The sequence below is a fragment of the Eleginops maclovinus genome, chromosome 2 (genome assembly GCF_036324505.1).
Source record: "Eleginops maclovinus isolate JMC-PN-2008 ecotype Puerto Natales chromosome 2, JC_Emac_rtc_rv5, whole genome shotgun sequence".
NCBI classification, from domain to species: Eukaryota; Metazoa; Chordata; class Actinopteri; order Perciformes; family Eleginopidae; genus Eleginops; species Eleginops maclovinus.
Window position 1 is genome coordinate 24,459,949 of NC_086350.1, and position 6,000 is coordinate 24,465,948.

Genomic DNA, 6,000 nt, shown 5'->3' on the forward strand with positions numbered 1-6,000 from the left:
AATTAATTGAACAAGTGTGTATTTTGTTAGATATGAAGGATTCTACTTTTTTTGTAAGACTGGCTAATGGAAAAAAGATGAACATGTGAAAATCTACTGCCGTCCCGCACAGGTGCTAAAAGCATTTGAAGAATGAAAAGGCAAATCGGTGTCAGCAAAATACCAAGAAATGTGAAAGGCTCAAGGAAAATAGAGCCTGTAAAATCTTTCATTCTATAAAAATGTTTTGGTTTTAACAAAGCCATTATTTAGCCAATTCTGAATAACAACTATCTTCAGAGTCTCGAGACTTTACACTACAGAACAAACAAGTGTCAGTTTGAAAAAGAAAATCACTGTAAACCTGTTGAAGACAACAACTGAAGTTGTAAGAACAACAGCAGGTAAACATTTCCCCTGTGAGAGTATCAGGAGCAGACTAAGCTGTTGTCCCACTCTGCAAAGTGTTATACGTGTCAATCCCTCCAACCGGGAAAGTAAACAGCAGTAGTAGAAATGTAGACTTCCAGCTTGCTTCCTGCTGAGGACAGGAAGGGGGAGGCTGACTCAGACTTCCCACGGTGGGAAAGCTGCTCCCTTCCATTTATCTGCTTGGTGCTGAATCCATGTTTATGCTAATGCTAAGGCTAAAGCAGATAACAAGAATACAGTCTTAATGAGTTTTCTGTCCTATCAAAATCAAGGGTACGGTTCCTGGGGTGGAAATTAATTCTCTCCTTTTGATACTACAGTTTAGTCACCCAAACACACCACATATGTATACTGTACATATAAGTGAATATATGCTGTGTGTGTGCCTCTGCACTTGGGTAAACACTGTTGCACCTTAGCTTTTATAAAACTCTGTGTAACAATGTGTATAGGCAGCTAATAAACGCAACATATGTTTAGATCCTGCTTTGCAAATGTTGATTTAGTCCCATTAGGGTTGTTATTTTCAATCTATTTACACAACTCGTAATGTATCATAGATTAATATCCCACAAAATTGTTGTTGCAGTATCACCTGTACAGTATTACCAAAATATGTGGATAGCAACATATTCTGTCACACATAGCATCTAAAAAATATATATTGTAAACATCCAGCATATAAAAAAACATATATATTTAACAATGCCTGTCTGACGCATAATGTAGTAAATATGCTCTACGACACCGACCGTGTGTATCCTATCTTATTTTCCCTTAAATACATATAAGATTAGGAAAAACTTCTTATAAAGGCTAAAAAAAACCTCAACTTAATAGTAAAAGCTTTATTATGTATCTTATCTTTAAGAAGTCTTTACAAAGGTTCAGGCAAGAACAGCTCCTATAAAAAATATGTCAAAGCTTGAATACACTAACTAGTGGGGTTCTTCTTAACAACTCTTCTCTGAAATGCATTAAATGTGAACCATTTTCCCCCATTTTATATGTTTAATATATCTGACGTATTTATATTAGACAGATGATATTTTGGGACTATTTGGGGTTGGATAGTTTTAGGGTATTTGGTTAGGGTTAGTGTTCTTTTTTGGCTTGTAATGTTTCCTTATGGTACATAAATACTCTCCTGCTGTGTTAGTAAAATATAATGTAACTACTTTCTCTTCAGTTTATGGGCCCCTATTCTAAAGCTTAGGATATTTTATTGGGGTGTTTTATTTCACATATTTTATGTCAATTATTTACTTGTTAACTGTCTCTGAATAAAATGAAGTTAATATATAAAAAAAGAAGATACATACAAGTGTTTTTGGTCGTTAGAGAGACAGACGTGCTGTTAGGGACGAAGAGGAGAGACGGGGAGCCCAGGCAGACAAGCCAGCACAGGCTCCTGCAGCCAGAAAGCTGCCCCCCCTGCACCCCAACTCCCCCACACCCTCACCCAGTAGGTTGCCCATTGTTCCCACATCTCCTAAACAAAGCATGACCCCCCACCACCCCTTTCCCCACCTACCCCCATTGCACCCCGCCCCAGCCTCCTCCTCCTCCTTCTCCTAACTGACCCCCTCTCTCACCCCCCCACACACTATCATCATTGAGGCTCTAATAAGAAAGAAGTGACCACATTAATCCTTATTTATATTGCTAGATGCCTGACCTTAACACAACACACGGATACTTTAATTATAAGGAAAAGATTAGAAAAAACAGTGATAACAAGAGTGTAGGGACACTGTACGTTTAATTAGCTTTAAACTAATTAGATACATTTTTTTAAATATAAAATTGTCCAATTGACACCTCCGTAATGGCAAAACAACACAGATGTCTTCACAGCCAGGAGTATTACGTAATTTCCCTGAATCACCTGTTGATTTATCCAACCGTCAAACTGACAATTCACATTTTTAACAGCTTAAGATAAAATAATCGAATAAAAAACAACTAAGTGTGAGCATCACAAGACAGCATTTCATGCCAAGAAGATTACTCTTCCTAATCCGGGTTCCATAGAAATCTGTGTGTCGGATTTCGTCTACAAATATTACGACAGATAAAACAATGCGGAGGACGCAGCTCCACCATATTGTGCCAGCATTGGTGAAGTGCGTGAACACACACTCAGAAATGTGCACGTACACAGCGGTGGAGGCTAAAGCACACAGAGGCCATATGGTGCGTCCTCATCCACCGACGCCTGTTGCTGCTGCAACAATAGGCCTGCCTGGCCTGGACAGCAAGAGGCAAACACACACACACAAATGTGCACACACACACACACACTCACACACACACACACACCAAATGGTCGTTAGTCAGCTGGTCTGCGTTGCTTAGGCCCAGAACAAACGCCTGGATTTGCATTCTGTGCCTCCATTTGCCCTCCTCCTCCTCCTTTCTCTCTTGCACACACACACACACATACACACTTCGCCAGTCTCTACAGGTGCACGGAGCACTCAAAACAGATGTCAACGGACTGGAGAGGGAGGTGGGGGGGAGAGGGGAGGAAAGTGGAGGGACGGCGGGGGGCTGTTTGCCCAGGGTGACTGATAAAGCTTTGTACACTTGCAGGCCTAGACACAGCAAAGACAATGACACACAAACACACACACACACACACACACACACACACACACACACACACACACACACACACACACACACACACACACACACACACACACACACACACACACACACACACACACACACACACACACACAAATGCATCCCGTTCCTCTGTTACACTTTCCGGACTGCCTGTTGTATCATTTAGAAATAGTTAATAAGACAAAATAGCAAAACTTAATTTCGAATGTGCCCAAAAATCAAGATTTTAAGAAGGTTTTTAAAATCCCACAGTGATTTTTCTCTCTTTTTGACATCCATATTTTAATGAGAAATGACATCATATATATAACTGGTGGTGTAAATCATCTCACAATATTTCATATTTTAGCTGCCACAGGTGACACAAAACTCGCTCTATAAACTATATAAACATGCAGTTGTTTTATGAGCACCTTTTTCCCCCTATGGGAATCATAAAGATTTATCTTATCTTAAATTTAACAAAAACACAAAAAAAAGAAAGATATGTTTTCATTTTTTGGCTATTTTTAAGTCTGTTTAAGGTCTTTTCTATCTTAAATGCATAGCATTTCTTGTAGAATGGAATCGTGTTTGAATAATATTTAAGGACATTGCTTTGAGCAATAAGGCTATAATAGGCAGAATGAAACATTAAAACAATGTGTCAATTGGGAAAGTAGCCTGAATATAACATTGACGACTAACAGTCTTAAATTCACTTGAGTGTAATAATCTAACTTCATCTTATTAATAAAACAAACAAAAAAATCCCCATTTTACAACCATATTCATCCATACGTACTCTATTAAAAGGAAACAAAACTACTCTTAGTTTAAATCCTTTCATCCAGCGCACCCCTCCCCTCATCTGACAGATTGATTACTGTTACAGAAGTAAAGCAGCGAGTGTGTTTCATCCTACAGTCTGTCATCTTCTCTAATAATTACATTGTGGTTTGGCCTGCATCACCACACATCTCTGGCAATAAGAGCAGTGCTTTAATCCATATTTAAAAGGAAATACACAGTATAAGTCCATATGGGGTTATTATAAGATACTGCGGGGGGTTTAAAAGCTGTAGCATTTACCAGTCACTTAAAACATACAGGATGTTACCTGGAATCAATGGAAAAAGCTAAATTAGAAATGTGAATCATGTTAGAGGCTACTGTTGAGGGATTTAAAAAGCTCTTTTTCAAAATTCACCAAACACATATGAGATGTAACCGGGAATCGATAGAAAAAATATATATATTCAAAACATATTATAGGCCACTGTGGGGGATTTTTAAATATTTGAGGTATCTGGAAAAAGGCTACTACTGGGGATTTTAAGAATTTTAGGGTCTTTTCAAAATCACCAGCACCAACAGACATCTAAAACATATAAGACGTAACCTGTAGTCAATTGAAATAATATATATATATATATATATATATATATATATATATATATATACATATCAAAAACATATTATAGGCTACTGCTGGGGCGTTTATAGAAGTTTAAGGTCTTTAAAAAAAAAAGATGCCACGCAAACAGACACCAAATACATATAAAATGTAAACAGGTGTATAAATAAACAAGCTCAGAAATCTAAATTATATTTCAGAATGGCAATAAATGATCCAAATAGCTAAGTCTACAAACTGTACATGTTATACATTACACATTAAAGATGAAAAAGGTGGAGAAAAACTCAGATTAGGCTTATCAAATGATTTATATATCTTTCATATTTTTTCTTATAGAGGAAGAGGTCAGTCAGTGATTCATTTGGGAGCAAATCCAGCAGCATCCTGTCTGATCGTGTTCTCATTGAGCTTATAATGTGCTCGGTCCTTTTGGTAAACACTGGCTGTGTGCACGTTATCAGCCTGTGGCCTGTTCCTGTGACTGGGGCCTGCCTCTGCTGGGAAAAGAGAAAAACCCCGCCGATGCAACAAGTCTCCCATTCACTCCCAGCTTTGTTAAGCTTCCTCCCTGCGCTGCTGAGAACATGTTTTCATCTGTTTCCCGTTACGTGTCGGTCAAACCAGTAACCTAACTGATGGAGAAAAACCTCACAGCATTCATTTAGGAGAAAAATAAGGTTTTTGGTGTCGGGAAAAGGGGATAAACTGGAGTTAAAGCGACAACCCCTCGCTCTGAAGCTCACACGATAACGCATTAATAAGCTTGTTAGACTTGTTTAACATCTATTAGAAGGTAAAGCGTGTCGATTTCGGTTAAATTATTTGAATTTCAGCTTCAGTGATCACTTCAGGGTTTAAGAAACAAGCGAAACGTCCGAGGGATTTCCGACCGACGCGCAGGCTGAAGGGGGGACTCCTCCTAGGGAACTTACCTCGATTCATACGCCGCTTTATGGATTAATTCCCACACTTTCTCACGGATTGGAGTCGCAAGAGCATCGGGAAGCCCTCTGCAAACTCCAGAGTGTCCTCACGGTTTTGGTTTGATGAATAATCGGGCGCGCTGAGTGCGTAAAATGCGCAGCGTCTCTCCAAGGATGCGAAATATGCGCGGAATGGGAGCAGGAATGAAATGAACGCAGTGGACTGAGTTGAACGGGGCGGGGTGAGAGGGGCTGGCGTCACCCTCCCTGGATGGATGAAATAGAGTGAGTGAGAGATGGGAGGATGGGTGGAGAAAAAAAAAAGAAAAAGAAAGAGAGCGAGGGGGAAGGGGAAGGGGCCGGACTGTATGGGCTGCGTTCAACAACAAAAGAAAAGAGTGGAGCGCCCAAACTCTATTCAAAGGAGGAGGAGAATGGGTTGAGATAAAAAAATGTAAAAAAACAAGGTCTGCTGTGCATGGTCGAGCAGCTGACAACGAATCAAACAGGCTGTACTGAAAAATACAGTCACCAGATCTTTGTGAGAGTTACATTTCGAACTTTGTATTGCAGACACATACAATTCAGGACAAAGTCAGTCCTACAAATTACGCAAAAAAAAAATAAAGTTAG

The 6,000-nt window shown here is 39.4% G+C and overlaps 1 protein-coding gene across 1 annotated transcript in view; it reads right to left on the reverse strand.

The window, feature by feature from the left end:
• Positions 1–5,558, reverse strand: part of tead1a (TEA domain family member 1a) — a 40,218-nt gene extending 34,660 nt beyond the window's left edge. Inside the window, exon 1 of the mRNA XM_063875402.1 lies at positions 5,377–5,558. The gene's annotated coding sequence lies outside the window, so the exon portion shown is untranslated. The remainder of the gene's footprint in view (positions 1–5,376) is intronic.
• Between the last annotated feature and the right edge of the window lie 442 nt (positions 5,559–6,000).